This window comes from Triticum urartu, chromosome 6A, assembly GCF_056163025.1.
Source record: "Triticum urartu cultivar PI428250 chromosome 6A, HENAU_Tu73, whole genome shotgun sequence".
NCBI lineage: Eukaryota > Viridiplantae > Streptophyta > Magnoliopsida > Poales > Poaceae > Triticum > Triticum urartu.
In genome coordinates this window covers 597,243,933-597,266,294 of record NC_141878.1, presented here as the reverse complement: position 1 = coordinate 597,266,294, position 22,362 = coordinate 597,243,933, and positions in this window count along the sequence as shown.

Genomic DNA, 22,362 nt, shown 5'->3' with positions numbered 1-22,362 from the left:
TGATCCCAACCTCCTCCCTCTAGCCTCTCGGGGTGATCAAGGGGGGACCTCTGCGTCCCTACCCGCCCTTGGAGCACTTGGTTGGAGTTAGAGTTTTAAAGTTTGACGTGAGATCGGCGGAGATGAACAGCTCTGGTTCGAGGAACCGAGGTAGCTCGGGATCGAGGAACAAGGATACCGAGGGGGTGGAAGAACAGATGTAGAGGATGTACTTGTCAGAGAGAGAGAACGTGAAACTGGTGGTTGAAGATTCAGATGTGGATGGTGGAACTGTGCCGGATTGGGCGGTCGTGGGGAAAGTTCTGCATAGGAGAGTGCTTCATGTTAGCACTATTTCTGATGCTCTTAGGCCTACCTGGGGTAATCCAAGGGGGGCTCAATTTCGATCCTGTTGGGAACAATACTTTTGTGGCAATTACAGAGAGCAAGAGGGATCGGGACAGGATTGTTGAAGGCGGCCCATGGATGGTGGGCAAGCATGCAGTAGTTATTGAGGTTTTTGATTTCCAATCAAGACCGTCAGACTGGAAGTTCGAGAAGCTTCAGATCTGGGCGCGTGTTATAGACCTTCCCTTTAATCTTAGGTACCCGCCATGGCCTAAAAAATTTGCTGAGATGCTCGGAGAAGTGGTACGGGTGGATGTAGATGGGAAGGGCTTTGCTTTTGGGGAATAAATGTTGATGATCCACTTATGCGTTGGGTGCAGCTTGAATCGGCAAAGACCAAAGAGACCTTTTTCTATGATATTCAGCATGAGAACCTACCCTATTTTTGTTTCTCATGCGGACTACTTGGGCACGCCGACCAGTTCTGCCCGTCACCGGCAGAGAGGGACTCGCAGGGACGCCTGCCGTTCAGAGATAACATCAGATGGTCGGGGACGCGGCGTATTTGGGGTAATAACCAGAGAAATCAGGGTGAACGTCATGGAGCCTACACATACACTGAGGCAAATGGAGGAGATGAAGTTGAGGAAGGGGAGGAGGTCTCATCCCCAGTGAAAACAGGCCAAGGGGTATTCAAGGATGTTGTGTATAGATTTAATGCCAGAGGTGGGCTAGCAGGTCGTGGAGGTAATGGTAGCAGGGGTAAAGGCAGGAATAATAGTCAAGTTTACAGGAGGGTAGACATGAATGCAAAAACTGCAGCCACTTCCTCACAACTGATTCTTGTTGATCAGGAGTATCTAAATAAAAAAATGATGGAGAGCCATCAGGTGATTCGGAGGACAGTAGAGACTCTAAGAAGAAACGTGCCCAAGAGGGAAAGCTAATGGTGGAGGCTGCGGCACAGCCCCACCGGGAGCAATGAATTGCCTAATATGGAACTGTCGCGGGCTTGGGAACCCGGAGACAGTTCGCGAGCTTCACAATTTGGTGAGGTTGGAAGTGCCCACTTTAGTCTTTGTGTGTGAGAGAAAGATTGAAGGAGCTAGAGTTGCAGAGTTACGAGACCGGTTGGGTTTCAGTGGATGTATGCCCATAAGCAGTACTGGCTTAAGTGGCGGGTTAGCCTTGTTCTGGACTAAGGATGTGGATGTCACCATTGATAATCACTCAGATCAGCATATTGATGCATATGTTCAAAATGTAGGCAGTGACCAGAAGAAATTGAGGTTTGCAGGCTTTTATGCCAAAGCAAGGAGAAGTGAGAGAAAAGAAAGTTGGGAGTTACTGAGATGGCTGAGAGCACAAAGCGATCTTCCATGGCTGTGTGGAGGAGATTTTAACGAGATCTTGGATAATTCGGAATATTTTGGCCCCAATGTGAGAGCTGAATGGCAAATGGAGGGTTTTAGAGAGGTTGTGGATCATTGCGGATTCCATGACTTGGGCTTCCAAGGCATTCCCTACACATGGGACAATAGGCAGGATGGTTCGAACAATGTAAAAGTTCGGCTTGATAGAGTTTTGGCGGATCCGGAGTACATGCAGGTATATGGGGCGTCTTCTGTGAAGCATGTCCCCACACCCAAGTCAGATCACTGTATGCTTGTGGTGAAAGTGAAAGGAACTGACGACCTGGAGGTATTTGGGCCAAAGCGATTCATGTATGAGAACGCATGGGCAAGAGAGGAATCATATGAGTCCGTGGTGTTGGAGGGATGGACTAAGGGATCGGGTGCAGATGGTTTGGTAGGTATAAACAGTGCTCGGAATGAGATGCAATCCCACCTCACTGTTTGGAAAGATAAAAAGTTTGCAGATATTAAGAAGAAAATCAGAAAGTTGAGGAAAGAGTTTGAGCAAGAGAAAGCAAACTCACTATTCCGTGGCTCCTGGGACAGGGAGAAGGAGTTAGCAAAAGAACTCAACGAGCTACTCCTTAGGAAGGAGATAATGGTGAAGCAGCGATCCCGCGTTGATTGGTTACACGCGGGAGATTGCAACACTGGATTTTTCCATGCACAAGCATCGGCACGACGGTCTCGTAATCGTATTGATGTACTGCAGAAGGCTAACGGTGTGCTATGTGAAGGCAGGGAAGATATTCATGAGGAAGTGCAGACCTTTTATAAGGATTTGTACTTAGCCCAAGAAGTGGTAGATACTGAAGCGGTGCTACACCATGTCCAACCCAGAATCACAACTAAAATGAATCAGAGACTGCATAGGCCGTTCTCTGACAAGGAGGTGGAGCAGGCGCTGTTTTCTATGACCCCGTCGAAGTCGCGCGGGGCGGACGGGTTTAATGCTGGTTTCTACCAATGCCATTGGTCCTTAATTAAGGATGATGTAACCAAGGCAGTGCTCGACTTCTTGAATGGTGGACACATGCCAGAGGTGCTTAACAAGACGGTAATCGTACTTATCCCAAAAATGAAAAATCCAAGGAATATTACGCAGTACCGTCCTATTTCTCTTTGTAATGTAATTTACAAAATTTGTTCAAAAGTGTTGGCAAATCGACTCATGGAAATTCTGGATGATATAATATCAGAAGAACGGAGTGCGTTTGTGCCGGGTAGACTTATCACTGATAATGTATTGACGGCTTACGAGTGCGTCCATGCAATGAAGAGAAAGAAAGGGAAGCAAGGATGGTGTGCTGTGAAGATTGATATGATGAAAGCGTATGACCGGGTGGAATGGTCGTACTTACAAGGCATAATGATCCAGCTAGGCTTCCAGGAGGAGTGGGTGTCTCTTGTGAGGAAGTGTGTATGTTCTGTAAGTTTCCAAATCAAGGTGAATGGAGAGCTCCTCCCTCTGTTTCATCCTTCCCGAGGTATTAGGCAAGGGGACCCGATTTCACCTTATTTATTCTTGTTGTGTGGAGAAGGTCTATCTTGCTTGCTGAAGAACTACGATGGGGAGTGGAGCACGATCAACCTGACCACGGGGGTCTGTTTCCTGTAAGCAAACGAAGAACAAGCAAGAAACTGAGATTGCAATCTGGATATTGCGAATATAAGATGAAAGCTTTATTGATCAAGGTGGGGTTCTGTGACGCCTTGGTCTGGTCGTTGAACACAAATGAAGTACGCGAAGTTGCAGCTGTGGCGAACTTTTAATTTAAACAAAACCCAAAGCCTAAATGATGCCCTAAGGGCTGTATATATGGAGGAGAGAGGGGGAATTTCATGGCCCTTGGTGGAGGGGTCCAAAACCAACCCTAACTCTTGTTTCCCCACACATACGGACTCTAAAAACAGCCTATACTTAAGTACTTCAAAAATACATGGGCCTGGCCCAATAATAAGGTGACGCAGCACCTAAAATAGCCTCTGGACGAAATTTATGAAGTGGCATCTTGTATATTTCGTCCCATGCTTCATGCACTCATTATGGTGGCTTCAGAGTCCTGGAATCATCACTTGTAACTCCGTTCTTGTTCCCCTTGCGCATGCCATCATCTCCATGCTTGAACTTGCTCCAAGGTTCATCTTTCTTGTCCAAGCTAGGCCCTTCATTTGTAAGCAAAACAAATGTATCCAATTTATGTAGCATCATATTCTCATGAACATTAGAATCGTTACCAATAAATGAAAGTACCTGATAATTCAATTGGCGTGCGCGAGCTCTAGTAATCGGTCCAGTATGTATAGCAGCAGGGGCTGTGGGTGTAACAATGGTATTGATGTCCTCATCATCCTCCCCTTCTTGAAATGAAGTCGTCCTCGACGAAAGTTCATCGTCCTCACCCAAATAAGGCTTCAAATCTGCAATGTTAAAAGTGGGACTAACCCCAAAATCTGCAGGCAGCTCAAGTTTATATGCATTATCATTTATTTTCTCTAACACCTTAAAAGGACCATCAGCACGTGGCATTAGCTTTGATTTGCGCAAATTAGGAAATCTATCCTTACGTAAATGTAACCAAACAAGATCTCCAGGTGCAAACACAACATGTTTTCTACCCTTATCTCCAGCAAGTTTATATTTAGCATTCATATGCTCAATGTTTTCCTTAGTTAACTCATGCATTTTTAAAATCAATTCAGCACGTTCTTTAGCATCAAAATTAACCTTCTCCGAAGATGGAAGAGGCAACAAATCAATAGGTGCACGAGGTAGGAAACCATACACAATTTCAAAAGGGCACATCTTTGTAGTAGAATGCAATGAACGATTATAAGCAAATTCAATATGAGGCAAGCTTTCTTCCCACATTTTCTTGTTATTCTTCAAAACAGCCCTAAGCATAGTAGACAATGTTCTATTGACTACTTCAGTTTGTCCATCAGTTTGGGGGTGACAAGTAGTACTAAAAAGCAGCTTAGTCCCCAACTTAGCCCATAAACATCTCCAAAAGTGGCTAAGAAATTTAGTATCACGATCTGAAACAATAGTATTTGGCACACCATGCAAGCGAATAATTTCACGAAAGAACAAATCAACAACATTAACAGCATCATCGCTTTTATGACATGGTATAAAGTGTGCCATTTTCGAGAACCTATGCATGACAACAAATATGCTATCCCTCCCCTTCTTTGTTCGAGGTAAATCTAAAACAAAGTCCATAGATATATCCTCCCAAGGAACACTAGGTACAGGCAAAGGCATATATAAACCATGAGGATTGAGTCGTGACTTAGCTTTTTGACATGTAGTGCAGCGAGCAACAAAACGCTCAACATCCCGTCTCATCTTTGGCCAAAAGAAATGTGTAGCAAGTATATCCTCCGTCTTCTTGACGCCAAAGTGTCCCATTAATCCTCCTCCATGCGCCTCCTGCAACAACAAAAGACGAATGGAGCTAGCTAGAATGCATAGCTTGTTAGCACGAAACACAAATCCATCGTTAAGAACGAACTTGTTCCAAGTTCTCCCTTCCTTACAATTCTGCAATACATCTTTAAATTTAGCATCATGAACATATTGATCTTTGATGGTCTCCAAACCAAATATTTTAAAGTCAAGTTGTGAAAGCATAGTATAACGATGAGACAATGCATCAGCAATAACATTTTCTTTACCCTTCTTGTGTTTAATGACATAAGGGAAAGTCTCAATGAATTCAACCCATTTAGCATGTCTACGGTTCAGTTTTGCTTGACTTTTAATGTGTTTCAAAGATTCATGATCAGAATGTATAAAAAATTCCTTGGGCCATAAATAATGTTGTCATGTTTCTAAGGTCCGAACAACAGCATATAATTCTTTATCATAAGTAGAATAGTTCAGACTAGGCCCACTCAATTTTTCAGAAAAGTATGCAACAGATTTGCCATCTTGTAATAACACACCTCCTAATCCAATTCCACTAGCATCACATTCAAGCTCAAAAGTCTTATTGAAATTAGGAAGTTGGAGTAAAGGAGCATGTGTCAACTTATCTTTCAATATCGTGAAGGCTTCTTCCTGTGCGGTACCCCAAACAAAAGGCACATCATTCTTTGTAAGCTCGTTGAGAGGTGCAGCAATGGTGCTGAAATCTCTCACAAAACGCCTATAGAAACCAGCGAAGCCAAGGAAACACCTCACTTGTGTGACCGTTTTGGGCTGCGGCCAACTCTCAATATCTTCAATCTTGGCTTTATCAACTTCAATTCCCTGTGGAGTAACAACATAGCCAAGAAAAGATACTCGGCCGGTGCAAAAGGTGCACTTTCCAAGGTTACCAAACAAACGTGCATCACGTAGAGCAATAAAAACAGCACGTAAATATTCCAAATGTTCCTCCAAAAATTTGCTATAAATCAATATGTCATCAAATTAAACTACCACAAATCGTCCAATGAAAGCACGTAAAACTTCGTTCATTAATCTCATGAAAGTACTAGGTGCATTAGTTAACCCAAAAGGCATGACTAACCAATCATATAATCCAAACTTAGTTTTAAATGCTGTTTTCCATTCATCTCCCAATTTCATACGAATTTGATGGTATCCACTACGCAAATCAACTTTGGAGAATATTGTAGAGTCACTCAATTCATCAAGCATATCATCTAGCCTAGGAATAGGATGACGATAACGAATAGTAATATTATTAATGCCTCTACAATCAACGCACATACGCGACGTACCATCCTTTTTCGGCACTAAAATGATAGGAACAGCACAAGGACTAAGGGATTCGCGTATATAACCTTTGTCGAGCAGTTCTTTTACTTGACGCATAATCTCCTTCGTCTCCTCTGGATTGGTATGGTATGGTGCACGGTTGGGTAATGATACACCGGGAATTAAGTCAATTTGATGCTCAATCCCTCGAATAGGTGGTAATCCCGATGGCACGTCTTGTGGAAAGACGTCAGCGAACTCCTGCAAAATGTTAGTGACAGCAGGAGGCAAAGAGGAAGGAACGTCCTGGAATGAAAATAATGTCTCTTTAAACACAAAAGCATAGCAAACAGATTTGCTAAAATCCAGATCATCAATATCAGATTTGGTGGCAAGTAAACATGCACTTTTCAATTTAATTTCAGAAGCAACACTAGATTGTTTATTATTAGGCTGCATTTGTTGCTCAAATTCTTTTGCCACAATCTGATTTTCACTCTTATTTTTCTTCTGTTTTGCTTTATTATCTCTATTAATATCATCTTTCAAAATGGAATCAGGAGTCATAGGAAGCAAAGTAATATTTTTATCCTTATGAACAAGAGTATACTGATTGTTTCTACCATGGTACAGAATTTTTATCAAATTGCCATGGTCAACCAAGTAATAAGGAATATGCTTGCATAGGTACCACATCACAATCAACATAATCAGCATATGTAGAGATACTAAAATGCACACGAACAGTACGTGTTACCTTAACCTTGCCGCTGTTGTTGAACCATTGGATGTAGTAAGATGTGGATGTGTGTGGGAACGTAGTAATTTCAAAAAAAAAATCCTACGCACACGCAAGATCATGGCGATGCATAGAAACGAGAGGGGAGAGTGTTGTCTACATACCCTCGTAGACCATTCACGGAAGCGTTATATCAACGCGGTTGATGTAGTCGTACGTATTCACGTCCGACCGATCCAAGTACCGAAAGCACGGCACCTCCGAGTTCTGCACACGTTCGGCTCAGTGACGTCCTCGCCTTCTCGATCCAGCAAGAGGGGCGAAGTAGTAGATGAGTTCCGGCAGCACGACGGCGTGGTGACGGTGTTGGTGAAGAACAATCTCCGCAGGGCTTCGCCTAAGCACTAAGAAAACTATGACGGAGGATAAACTAGAGGGGACGGGGTTGCCGGCACACGGCTTGGTGTTTCTTGATGTGTCTTTGGTGCTAGCCCTACCCCTCTATTTATATGTTGAGCCCTGGGGTCGAAACTTGGAGTAAAAGCCTCCTCAAAGTCGGTTTCACCCGAAAGGCAAGAGTCCTTCTCGGACTCCGGGGCTAGACGCCAGGGTTCCCGGCGTCTACCCCCTAGACGCCAGGGTTCCTGGCGTCTAGCCTCTGGTCTCCGCAAAACTTCCTTTTGCACTTTCCAAAAGCCTCATGGGCTTTCCCCTTTGGCCCAGATAAAGTGTTCTCGTGCCCAAACATTTCGGGAAACATCCGGAACCCCTTCCGGTGAATTCCGAAACCCTTCCGGAGATCAAACACTACTATCCCATATATCAAACTTTATCTCCAAACCATTCCGGAGTTCCTCGTCATGTCTGTGATCTCATCTCGGACTCCGAACAACATTCGGTCATCAACATACATAACTCATATAGTACTATATCGTCAACGAACGTTAAGCGTGCGGACCCTACGGGTTCGAGAACTATGTAGACATGACCGAGACACCTCTCTGGTCAATAACCAATAGCGGGACCTGGATGCCCATATTGGCTCCTACATATTCTACGAAGATCTTTATCGGTCAGAGCGCATAACAACATACGTTGTTCCCTTTGTCATCGGTATGTTACTTGCCCGAGATTCGATCGTCGGTATCTCAATACCTAGTTCAATCTCGTTACCAGCAAGTCTCTTTACTCATTCCATAATACATCATCCCGCAACTAACTTATTAGTTGCAATGCTTGCAAGGCTTAAGTGATGTGCATTACCGAGAGGGCCCAGAGATACCTCTCCGACAATCGGAGTGACAAATCGTAATCTCGAAATATGCCAACCCAACAAGTACCTTCGGAGACACCTGTAGAGCACCTTTATAATCACCCAATTACGTTGTGATGTTTGGTGGCACACAAAGTGTTCCTCCGGTAAACGGGAGTTGCATAATCTCATAGTCATAGGAACATGTATAAGTCATGAAGAAAGCAATAGCAACAAACTAAACGATCAAGTGCTATGCTAACGGAATGGGTCAAGTCAATCACATCATTCTCCTAATGATGTGATCCCATTAATCAAATGACAACTCATGTCTATGGTTAGGAAACATAACCATCTTTGATCAACGAGCTAATCAAGTAGAGGCATACTAGTGACACTCTGTTTGTCTATGTATTCACACATGTATTATGTTTCCAGTTAATACAATTCTAGCATGAATAATAAACATTTATCATGATATAAGGAAATAAATAATAACTTTATTATTGCCTCTAGGGCATATTTCCTTCAATGTGGTCTTGTGGTGAGAGATAGCTTCTCCACCATCTCCATGCTAGCCAAGTTATTGCAGCTCCCTCCATCTATGATTACGCGAACAGAACGTTCCTTCACAACTCCCTTTGTATGGAACAAATTATGCCTCTGATTTTGCTCAGCTTGTGTAACCTGCACACTCAAAACACGCTGAGCAACTAAACATTCATACCTGTCAGCATCTTCAGCAGCCATGTATTGCGTCTCATGATCAGAATCATCTCCACCGTGTTCTTCACGTGTAATAAGAGCCAAAGACTCCTCACCAAAGCGGGACTTAGGTCTCCGTGGATCTCACATCTGCTGTTCGCGGATGATTGCTTGGTTTTCATGAAAGCTGATTCGAGAAGTGCTAGCCGGTTGAATGAGATATTGGAGGTATTTAGTTTGGGGTCTGGCCAGCAAGCAAATAGGGTGAAAAGCTCGGTCTTTTTCAGCCCTAAGTGTGGAGCTTCTGTAAAAATGGGAGTGCGCAACATACTGAATATCCATAGAGAAGCTCTTTCCGAGAAATATCTTGGCCTCCCTACAGCCTCAGGACGACTCACAGAGCAGCATTTTATCCATATTGTTGAGAGGTCTAGGGGGAGTGTGCAAGGTTGGTGTGAAAGATTACTTTCTTATGCGGCCAAGGAAGTGCTACTCAAAGCGGTGATCCAAGCTCTCCCCACCTTTTCGATGAGTTGCTTCAAGTTGATGAAAGGGTTATGTAAAAAATTGATAGCAGTTATGGCCAAGTATTGGTGGGCTGGATCTCTTGATAAGCGAGGGATGCATTGGCAGTCGTGGGAGAAGATGTCCATTTCCAAGTTCAGAGGCGGCATGGGTTTCTGGGACTTGCAATTATTCAACGATGCCATGCTGGCTAAACAGGCGTGGAGGCTTCTGATCAAGCCTGATAGCTTGTGTGCGAAAGTCCTAAAGGGACGCTATTACCCGGATGGGGATGTTTTGCAGGCTGGCTGCCCTGCGAGCTCATCGGCAACGTGGAAAGCTATATGTGTTGGCCGGGCTGCCCTTAAAAAGGGATTGGTTCGAAGAATTGGGAATGGTATGACTACTGAAGTTTGGCACGCCAAATGTATATCGGGTACTGTCTCCTTAAAACCGATTACACGGTTATCTGAGACTCTGGTTCAAATTGTGGCCGATCTGCTACAGGAAGAAACAGGTGACTGGAATGTTAACCTTGTTCAACGAATGTTTGTTGCACGGGATGCAAATGCTATCCTAAGTATGCCTCGGCCAAGCTCCGATGTTGAAGATTTTTGGGCATGGGAGGCTGAGAAAAATGGAGTGTTCTCAGTTAAGTCTGCTTATAGACTGCTGATGGATCACAAACTTGCTCAGTTGAATGGGCCAAGTACGTCCCAGTATGGGGAGGCGAGTTGGAAGGCTATGTGGAGTCTGCGGGTTCAGCCCAAAATCCGAGTCTTCTGGTGGAGGGCCATGAAAAATTTCCTGCCATCTTCGGCGGAGCTTCATCGAAGACATGTGGGAGAATCTGGTCATTGCCCTATGTGTGGCAATTCAAAAGAAACATTATTTCACGCATTGACGGAATGTGATCATGCACTGCTTTTTTGGAAGGAAGCTGAGAACTTCTTCAATGTGAAGCTGCCTCGGCTATATCCCTTGACATGGAGGCAAGATCTGCTGGACCCTGCTTTTCTGAAGAAGGACCATGCTGCGGTTATTATTTCAGTGATGTGGGCAATCTGGAGCAATAGAAACAAGTACACGCATGGTGAAGCTTAGTACTAGCCGCTTAAATTAATGGAGTTAATACATGAGCTAATTACTTCACTTGATATCCCACGGGGAGAGCCAGCTGGACGGAATGTGACCAAGGAGTTGTGGAAAGCACCTATGCAGGGCTGGGTTAAACTCAACTGCGATGGCGCGACTAACCAGGCAACTGGAGATATGGGGACTGGAGTGGTGGCTCGGGATGATCGGGGGTCCTTCTTATTTGCGAGATGCTCTAAATACCCAGCAAAGGAGGATCCTTTTATAGCCGAAATCCTAGCTTGTCGGGATGCAGTGAAGCTAGCTATGGATAGATTATTATCTCATGTGATTGTGGAGACGGATTGTCGATCCATTTACACTATGTGGACTCAAGGAGATGACAGGTCTGTAGGAGGCCAAGTTTTCAGAGAGATGCGTACTTATCTCTCATCCTTTCAGGGATTTGATCTAGTTTTTGTGCATCGGGAGGCCAACTCTGTGGCTCACCAATGTGCTAGGCATTCGCTCTCTTTACACAACTCTTGTACTATGGACGTAATCCCTGATTTCCTGATTGAGCATGTTCAATCAGAGATGATCCACTTGAATGAATAAATACGATGCAGTGGTTCTCAAAAAAAGAGGTATATAGACGTGTAAGGGAGAGGACCCACGTGCAACCTGGACCGACCTCCAGTCGATTAATAATCCTAACGTGGATGCATGTTTCCTTGTTGGACGTAAAATGCGTGATTTCGTAAGTACGTGTTGGACAAGGAATATATCAATATCACAAACTCGTTTGCTTTCTAAATTATCAGATTTGGATTAGACAGAACCAACAGATCAAGAGAATCAGCTAAAAAACCAGATCAAGAGATGGCCCACGGGTGTATTTAGGAGACAAATTTTGGGTCGCGTCTAGATTAAAACTATTTTTCCTCTCAACTTTTTTTTCAGGATCAAAAACTGCTGCTTTATTGACTAATTAAAAGTAGCCAGGAATATCGCCCGAAACAATTCCCATGATACAGTCTGGGGGAACAGAAAACCAAACCTTACAGAGTTCATTGCTCAAGCCTACTTTTAGCTAACTTATTATCCGCGGCAGAATTTGCACTACGCCTTATCCATAACACTTTCACTTCTTGCAACGTCTTCAGCATCCACACATGCGTGTATATCAGTATATCACGTCTTCACATGCGCGTATATCAGTATAACGTCTTCAGCATTCAGATTTCATCTCATTGGTGAGTGTGTAGATCAGTATATCACGTCTCCACATGTGCATATATTCCTAGCCTAAATATATTTTTTCTTTCTTTTAGGGTTAAAGATTTTCTCTACGGATGAAGCATCGCCAAGTCCAGCTTAGAAAATAAAACATTACCATGAAAGGGTTCCATGCTGCATTAGCAGAAGCGAAAAATAAAATAATGCGCACACAAAAAACAATCCAACAACATTGATCAAATATCACAACCATAGCCTTTTGAGTTATGGTTTCGAAGAATCATAACCAAAGGCAACCTTTCCAGTTAAGCACAACTTTAGAGTAAGTTTTATCATCAAATATAGTGTTTCCCACACCCACCCGTAAGTCAATCGGTGGCAAAATCAGCCTTTTACTCATTGACTACTAACTCGGTGGACGCAGACCCAGACAAAAACCCGACCCGACCTGACCGCAGACTAAGTGCAGGCGCATTGGTCTTGCACTTGTGTCGTCATTGGCGGGGTGCGGTCACCGGTGGAGGAGACGGTGCCGCCGATGATGGACTTCATGGAGAGAGGTGGCTAAGGAGGCGGAAGACAGAGTAAAGTGTTGAAATATCTCATGTAGGCCTATGGGCCGGCGCATATACTTCTGTTATAGGGTTAGTTAGTTAGAGATATACTAGTATCTAGTTTAAACTCTCATCTCTATCTATTCTCTCTTGTACTCCAAGTTATGTATGCGCTCATGGGATAAGCCCCGTCGTTATCAATAAATACCCGCGGCCCTCTCTCGAGAGGGTAGAACGCTTCCACCATATTTTCTACATGGTAATCAGAGCATCCTTTTCCTCCACGTTCTGAACCCTAGAAACAAATCCCATCTACACCAAAAACCTGATGGCGTCTTCATCATCAACCCCAGCTGGTTCCGGCCTTGGTTCTCAGGTCCCGGAGAAGCTGACCAGGGAGAACTATCTCCTGTGGAGGGCACAGATCCTCCCCCACTTCCTCGGCGCAGGGCTCTATGGCTACCTCGACGGCTCCATCACCGCACCAGAGAAGCTCGCCGTCGTCAAGGACAAGGACGGCAAGGATCAGACGATCCAAAACCCAGCGTATGACGCATGGATCAGGCAGGACCAGCAGGTCCTCGGCACATCCTGAACAACCTGACAAGAGATGTGCTCGTCTCCGTCGCCTCCATCCGGACTGCTCACGCACTCTGGACAAGCCTCGGTAACATGTTTGCTTCACAGTCTCGTTCACGCATCAATAACCTTCGCATCTCCCTCGCCAATGCTCAGAAAGGTACCCAATCTGTTGCGGCATACTTCTCCCGGATGCGAGGCTTCGCAGATGAACTTGCTGCGGCCGGGAAGCCACTGGGGGGAGATGAACTTGTCTCCTTCATTGCCCCGGGGCTGGACCTTGACTACAACTCTGTGGTCTCAGCCCTGGATGCCCGCACCGAACCAGTCACCGTCGACCTTCTCTACTCGCAGATCTGCAACTTTGATCAGCGAGTGGAGCTCTTCACGGGCGGCGCCGGTGGCGGAGGATTCAAGTCCTCTGCTAACACCGCCACACGTCGTGGTGGACCGCTGCCTCCTCGAGGCAAGCAGTAGCAGAAGCCAAATGGTGGCGGGTACGGCGGCGGCTACGGTGGCTAGAACAAGAAAAAGCAGGGCGGCGGCGGGCGTCCTTTCTACAACAACAACAAGGGCGCCCGATCAGGTGGTGCACCAGGCGGTCCCGGAGGTCCAGGAGGCCCCGGTGGCCTGGCACCTGGCAACAACAATGCAAGGGGGAATGATCCCATCCAGTGCCAGATCTGTGGTAAGCTTGGCCATAGTGCCAAAGATTGCTGGTATAGGTTCGATGATGATGCACTGGAAGAAAAAGTTGCTGCTGCTGCGCAATACGGGGTGGATACGAACTGGTACGTCGACAGTGGGGCGACCGACCACCTCACAGGAGAGCTGGAGAAGCTAACTGTCCGTGACAAGTATCGTGGGCAAGATCAGATCCATGGTGCAAACGGAACAGGTATGAGAATAGATCATGTTGGTCAGTCAGTATTACATACCTCTAGCCGACCCATTCATCTTAAGAAAATTCTTTATTCACCTCATGCTAGAACAAATCTCCTCTCTGTTCATCGTATTGCTTTGGACAATCATGTTTTTCTTGAGTTTCATCCTTTTTTCTTCTTGATTAAGGACCAAACAACGAGGAGAATTCTCTACAGAGGTAGATGCGTTGGTGGGCTCTATCCGTTGATTCCGCATGTTAGGAGTTCCAATAAACAAGGTCTTGGTGTCACCACATTATCTTCGGCAAGGTGGCATAATCGTCTAGGGCATCCTTCTTTTACTATTGTTCATCGTGTGCTTAGGAAAAATAAGCTCCCGTTTGTTGGTAAGCCTAGCAATGAAACAGTTTGTGATTCATGTCAGAAAGGAAAAAGTCATCAGCTTCCTTATCCCGTGTCAACTAGTGTCTCTTCCAAACCATTAGAACTCATTTTTTCTGATGTACGGGGGCAAGCACCTCTTTCTGTTGGCAGATACAAATATTATGTAAGCTTTATTGATGACTATAGCAAGTATACTTGGATCTATCTTATCAAGAATAAATCTGATGTGTTTCAAGTCTTTCAAATTTCCAAGCACTCGTTGAACGAAAATTCAATAGTAAGATTATCTCAGTTCAGTCAGACTGAGGTGGTGAGTACGAAAAATTGAACCCTTTCTTCCAAAAATTAGGGATTTCTCACCATGTTTCTTGCCCTCATGCTCATCAACAGAACGGCTCGGCAGAACGTAAGCACAGACATATCGTTGAGATTGGTCTGTCCCTACTTGCTAATGCATCTATGCCCCTCAAGTTCTGGGATGAAGCTTTTCTCACTGCCACTCATCTTATAAACATTCTACCTAGTCGAGTTATCAACTTTGAAACACCCACCGAACGTCTCCTACACAATACACCAAACAATGCTTCTCTCCGCGTTTTTGGGTGTGCGTGTTGGCCAAACCTACGGCCATATAATTCGAGAAAGCTTTCTTTCCGGTCAAAACAGTGTGTGTTCATTGGGTATAGCCCCCAACATAAAGGCGTCAAGTGCCTTGATGTTTCCACCGGCCGGGTGTATATCTCCTGTGATGTCGTTTTTGATGAGACAGTCTTTCCGTTTAGAGATCTCCATCCAAATGCCGGCGCTCTCTTACAAAAAAAGATTCTCCTTCTTCCTGCTCATCTTTCCGGCTTAGATCAAGGGGGCAACAATACTACTGATCACATGAATAATTCTCATGCTACTAATCCTATTGATGGTGCAGAAAGTACATAAATTTTTCGTGCAGAAAATGGCGCTGAAAACAATGCATATCAGCCCATATTTCATGCTCCAGAAGAAGACGAATGCACGCGACACGAGGACGATTCGCCTGCGCCTGTGCATGCCCCGGGATCCGCAGGCGAGCGATCCCATGCAAATACGCCGCCGCCAGCGCGGCATGATTCTGCCTCGGGACGCACGGGCGGCAACGGCTCATGCGGGGCTGAAGCGGGCCGCTCTCCACCCGCTACGCGTGCTGCGGGTCCGCGGCTGTCCCCCACTCACGCGCCTGAGGTGGGTCCCGACGCGCGTGCAGACGAGGCTGCGTCAGACGGCGATGCGGTCGCTGCCTCGCCCGTCCAGTCCGGTCGGGGATCTCCCTCTGGTTCGCCAGATGCAGGATCCTCATCAGGATCGCCACCACGCAGGCCTGCACGATCGGGTGTGGGATCTTCTGCGCCCGGACCAGGGGGCGCTACACGCACCAGCACGCGACTTCAAACAGGAAAAATTCAGCCTGTAAATTACAAAAATATTTTGAAATTTGGTTTAACCTGTACAACAGGGGAACCACGTTCGGTTGATGAAGCCTTGACAGATCCAAAATGGAAGAAGGCCATGGAAGAAGAATATATGGCCTTGAGGAAAAATGAGACGTGGCACTTGGTTCCACGTAGTCAAGGTAAGAATTTGATAGACTGTAAGTGGGTTTATAAAATTAAAAGGAAAGCAGATGGCACGGTTGATAGATACAAGGCCAGGCTAGTGGCAAAAGGTTTTAAACAGAGGTATGGCATAGATTACGAGGATACCTTTAGTCCGGTTGTCAAAGCTGCTACTATCAGATTGGTTTTATCTGTTGCTGTGTCTAGGGGATGGAGCCTACGACAGTTGGACGTGCAGAACGCGTTTTTGCATGGTGTTCTGGAAGAGGAGGTTTACATGAAACAACCACCTGGGTTTGAAAACAAGAATGCACCCTTTCATGTGTGTAAACTTGATAAGGCCCTTTATGGTCTGAAACAGGCCCCAAGAGCATGGTATCATCGCTTGAGTATGAAGTTGCAAGCTATTGGTTTTGTTCCTTCCAAGTCTGATATTTCATTGTTTATTTTCAACAAGTCCAAAATAACAATGTACATGCTCATATATGTTGACGATATTATCATTGCAAGCTCATCTGATGAAGCAGTGACAGCACTCCTAAAGGACCTGGGCTCTGAGTTTGCCTTGAAAGACTTGGGAGATTTGAACTTCTTTCTCGGCATTGAAGTAAAATGGAACAAAGATGGTATTGTCTTGTCTCAAGAAAAATATGCTAATGATCTCTTGAAAAGGGTTGGAATGCAGGATTGCAAGCCTTCGCCAACTCCATTATCCAGTTCAGAGAAACTGTCCTTGTATGAAGGAGAGATCCTAAGTCAGGAAGATAGCACTCAGTACAGAAGTATGATTGATGCACTTCAATACTTAACCCTTACTAGACCAGATTTATCTTTTGCCGTAAATAAGGTATGTCAGTTTCTGCATGCACCTACCACCTTGCACTGGACTGCAGCTAAGTGTATTTTGAGATATGTGAAGTATACAGTAAATGTTGGACTATTATTCAGCAAGTCTCAATCCACACTTGTCAGTGCATTTACTGATGCTGACTGGGCTGGCAGTGTTGATGATAGACGGTCCACATGTGGTTTTGCAGTTTTTCTTGGTCCAAATTTGATATCATGATGTGCAAAGAAACAGGCCACTGTCTCCAGGTCTAGTACAGAAGCTGAGTATAAGGCACTGGCTAATGCCACTACAGAAATTATCTGGCTTCAGTCTTTGCTGAAGGAACTTGGAGTGATACAAGTGCAAACTCCTTGTTTATGGTGTGATAATCTTGGCTCCACTTATCTTTCTGCTAATCCAGTGTTTCATGCCAGAACGAAACATATCGAGATAGATTTTCACTTTGTTAGAGAACGTGTTGCCAACAAGGAGTTGGACGTTCGGTTTATTCATTCTGGAGATCAGATTGCAGATGGTTTTACCAAGGCGTTGCCTACAAGGAGTTTTGAGAATTTTAGACGTAATCTCAACTTGATCAAGTTGTGATTAAGGGGGTGTGTTGAAATATCTCATGTAGGCCTATGGGCCGGTGCATATACTTCTGTTATAGGGTTAGTTAGTTAGAGATACACTAGTATCTAGTTTAAACTCTCATCTCTATCTATTCTCTCTTGTACTCCAAGTTATGTATGCGCTCATGGGATAAGCCCCATCCTTATCAATAAATACCCGCGGCTCTCTCTCGAAAGGGTAGAACGCTTCCATCATATTTTCTACATAAAGATGGGTGGACCCAAAAGTCTCCCGAAGGCTGCTGTCATCAGGGACACTAGAACATGAAAACGCACGTTGCCGCGCTCGTCATCTTAGCAACAGAATGAATTAAATATTACAGAAAAATGAAATAGTATACACATTGGATAGTTTGAAAGAAAAAATTACAAAGTATTATAGTGGGGCATGTCTGATAAATAGGTTGCAGAGTAGATTACGGATGAACTATACTTGAAGTGTCCCATGCTTCTATTGATTCTGATTTGGTTTATTTGATGGTTCTAACTAATTTCTTCTCCTTTCTGGTATTTTGTCAAATCATGCATTCTTGATTTTTCTAATTTGCAGTTGGTCTATAAGATGTTCTTGATTCTAGTACTTTGGAAACTCATGTCAAGAAATAGTATGCTTGTCATTGTCAGGAAATTTTATAGCTTCCCACGATAACAAAATAAACTAAGCTTCTAGGATAAAAGGCGTTAGGAGCTGCAATGTATTATGTTTTGAAATCATGAATATCAAGATATGCACGTTCAGGGAAATTTTAGTAAGTATAAACAAAGCGTCAGGCAAGGTGAAACTTAGGTAATTTTCAAGAAGGTGGAGGATCAAACACAGAAGGGTGGCATTTGGTATCTGCAACAACATGCAGCAAGGTAGCTTGAGATGCATAAGTAAAGAATCCTTACAATTGTCTTAAGCCCTTAACAATCCATAAAACTGCCTCAACACTTCCTGGGACCAGACCACCACAACAACATCCTATATGAAGGCTTAAATGATAACAGCTCCCTGCTAATGATGTACTGTTAAAATAACCGGAGTAGAAGTTGGGTGTTACTTGCTCAAGAAAAGCATGGTGATGTGAATGAACTCCCTAGTAAGTCAGAGCACCATAAGCGGCAAATGCATTGGACCTCATTTTTTGTATTCCTTGAGATCTAAAGCAGAGAAGTTACAGAGTAGGTCACAGCCTTAGGCTGGCTTTACCGTCATAATCTGAAAATTACAGAAACAAACACGCATGAGTGGAAAGGGAGATGGTCTAAAACAATCTCGTATGGAAAGAAAGCTCTGCAACAAAAATAGGCAAAGTGATACTCCCTCCGTCCAAAAATACTTGTCATCAAAATGAATAAAAAGGATGTATCTAGAACTAATATACATGTAGATACATCCCGTTTTATTCATTTTAATAACAAGTATTTCCAGACGGAAGGAGAGAGTAGTAAATAACGTCCAGCACCACGAGAACTTACAGAAGGCGCGTCAAGCTTCATCGCCATGATTCCGCCGCCGCTTCGATCCCCTGGGACAGGATGATCATCTTTAGGTACGGAATGAGGAGGGACGCGCGATAAAGCTGCAAGGGCAAGGAGACGGGTGTAGGAGAAAGACATCCGGTGACGGACACCGACGACGCGTTCGACCGCGCAGCAGCCATGGAGGAACGCTGCAGGACGCGACCTTAAAACAGAGGTAAAGAAGAGAGCCTTCGTGGGGGCTTGCGGAGGAAGAGTAGAGGTCTAGAGGAGCAGTGGAGGGCACAGGGGCAGAAGCAGGCCTTCTGTAGAAGCTCGACACGGAGATGGAGGTCAGCGGCGGCCGACATCGAGGAACAGATGAGCAATTCGCAGCTCGGGGATGGGGATAGCGCCGCCGAGAGGAAACCTGGACTTTTTTTTTTTGAGCAAAAGAGAGGAAACCTGGACGTATCAGGATTTTTTTTGTTTTTGTTTTTGAGGTGAACCTGTACGCGCGTTGGACTGAATGTACAGAATCATGTGGATCTACTTGACCTCCATACGTCCTTGGAAGATGGAGTGAAGGACATGCAGCTTGTTGAAGGATGAAAGATGTCGACTAGAGGGCATGAATAGACGACCACATATTTTAATTTAGTTGATTTGGGGATATATTGTGGAAGACGAGACGGCGGCGGCTTCCTCTAGATGGAATAAGGTTTTCCTTGCCTAGCCCACGTCTTGATGGTATGTCTAGCATCGTCAGTGGGCGTGTGCCTCCGGCAGATCTGTCCTAGGTGAATTTGCTCAGGTCTGGTCATAGCTCGTTTATGTTTGTGTTTCTTCGGGCTTCGGGTTGGATCCTTCCGATATACACTACTCTTCATCGGCAGCGGTTGCTGTTCTGATGCGCTGGTCCTATGGGGTCTTAGCACGATGACTTCCCTACTGAAAACTAGCAAGATAAAACGTTCGACTTTCCAAAGGATCTGAAAATCAGAGGATTCCCTTCCGTCTCATCTCACAAAGCCGCAGGTACGTTTGGGAAAACAAAATCCTTCCTTCCTTCCGTCCTTCACTGTAGGTTTATTGCAGTTTACGTTTTAGGACATGCCATGGAAGACTAGATCATAATCATAATCATATCTTTTTGTAGGACGTTTTCTATCATATATGACTCTCGATGCACATGCCGTTGAATCTATAACCTGCATAGAGACTTAGGAATGGTATAGTGGAAAACTTAACTTTCTCAAAAGCTGCTAGTTCTCAGTGGAAGCTGTTGTTTTCAATAAAAAGATGTGAAGGGGGTCAAAATTCGTTGCGATTTTGTTCGGAAGAAGCGTTGCACGGACGATAATAGGAAGAAGGGGGGGAGGGGGGGGGAGCATTGGAAGGAATGCATGGTTGAGGTACGGAGGAAATTGAGCGTGGTGTGGCGTAAATATCTAGCTTCTTGTTTGAAGCGGAGCAACCACCAAATAGTCAGTGCACAAATGAGTCCTGAATTATTATAGATAGACTAATAAAAGCCAGGTGTCATTAACAATAAAAAAACATAAAATGTTGTATGAGAAGCGACAACAAATTGTTCCACACCAGACCAGTTAAAATGAGGCTGAAAAGCAAAATAACAATGTTGCACGGCGGTGATCAACACTTAGTATGTATATCTGGTGCACGTCGAATAAGTCTGGGAGCACCGCGTCCGCAAGACACCGGCATCACCGACCCGTCGAGTCCCGCAAGACAACGCCCAGCACCGCCCGAGGCCAAGGAGCACGACGTTGAAATCCGGCAATGGACCGCGCAACTCCCCCACAAGGCTAACCTGCACGGACACCGGCATCACCATGTCACGGCCCCTCGCGACAAAGGGCCAATCCACCACCTTCCCAGGCCCGACACAGATCCGCTCTGTTGTGGGCACGCTGGTGGCAAACCAGACTCCACGGTAGGCCACCCCCACATATGCGCCACGGTCGAGGCACTTCTTGAACCATAGCGTGTGTGGGGCGACACGGATGGTGAGGTTGAACTCCGGGTAGAGCAGCGCAGGGCGGCGTGCAAGGTCGGTGGTGAGGTTGAGGCCGGAGACGGAGTCGATCGCGGCATAGTAATAAGGCAGTTCGTGGTATTGGTAGGCACAGAAGGTAATGACACCTACGAGGAGCACCATGGGCAATATCACGGCCCAGAGCGACATTGGCCGGCTCGGCGCTTCCACCAGCTGATCGGGGCGCTGGTCCGGAATCATGGCGCCCCTAGCTGCTTGTGGATCCATCTCGGGCGGCCGTTCTGCTATGGGAGGTATTGTGTGTTGCTTTAGTTGCTTGGGGTTGGGGTTTGTGTTTGTGGAACAGGTAGATATATATAGACGTGTTGGGAGGGAGAGGACGCGCGTGCAACCGGGACCGACCTTCAGTCGATCAATAAAATTTCCTACCGTGGATGCATGTTTCCTTCTTTTTAGTGCATGTTTCCTTGTTGGGCGTACAATGCGTGATTTCGTGTGTACGTGTTGGACAGGGACCATATATATCACAGACTCGATTGCTTTCTAAATTATCAGATTTGGATTAGACAGAACCGACAGATCAAGAGATGGCCCACGCGTTATTTATTAGGAGCCAAATTTCGGGTCGCGACTAGAATTATTTTTTCTAAACTAGTAAATGTGTGCGTGCAATGCACCTTTTTTTTGCGGGTGAAAAACTTGTATTACTCAACTCATACTCTCCTTACAATCATCAATAGCTAGCTGTAAGGAAACATCAAGACCAGAACCTAGCCAAGTCATGGTTCTTTCTTCAGTGCGAGCAAATTTAGCTAGACTATTGCTAACCTTATTCTGAGAGCGAGATACATGAGTAATACAAGAATCACAAAGACTCATAAGGTGTCTAATTTCCCTAATAAGAGTGGAGTAAACCGATCTATCCACTTCCTTCGTCCAAATAAGTTTAACAACAACAATAGAGTCCATTTTGATGATAAAGAGCAAACACAAAGAGTAGACTCGGTCGATCGCCATCATTCCCGCCGACGAGGACTGCCTTGCCCGCGCGGCGGCCCACACGAGCGAGTCCGAGGGACGGCCTAGACGGTCGATGGGGTCCCTGTCGTCGTTGTCCTCATGCATGTAGATGAGGCAGAGTGGAGGGTGGTGGCGCCGGTCGCATGGGAGGCCGAAGGCGTGTGGAAAATCTAGATACGGGCCGGAGGACGGACGCCGGTGGCTTGGGGACACGTATCCTGCGGATCTGAGCGGCCGCCGGCGAACTCGGAGGCGGAGGCGGCGCGACGACGTCCGTGGTGGTGGTGCCAGCAGCGGCGAGGCTCCTTGCGTACTACTGCTCATGGCCAGGGAAAAAAAGAACTAAGAGGCGGGGGAGAAAGTGAAAGGAGAGAGGAGGAGGGGTGCGCTGCGGGGAGGCACTGGAGCTCCGATGTAGGGCAGCGTGCGCGAGGACGCGGAGGTGGATCGGGTGCTAAGAAG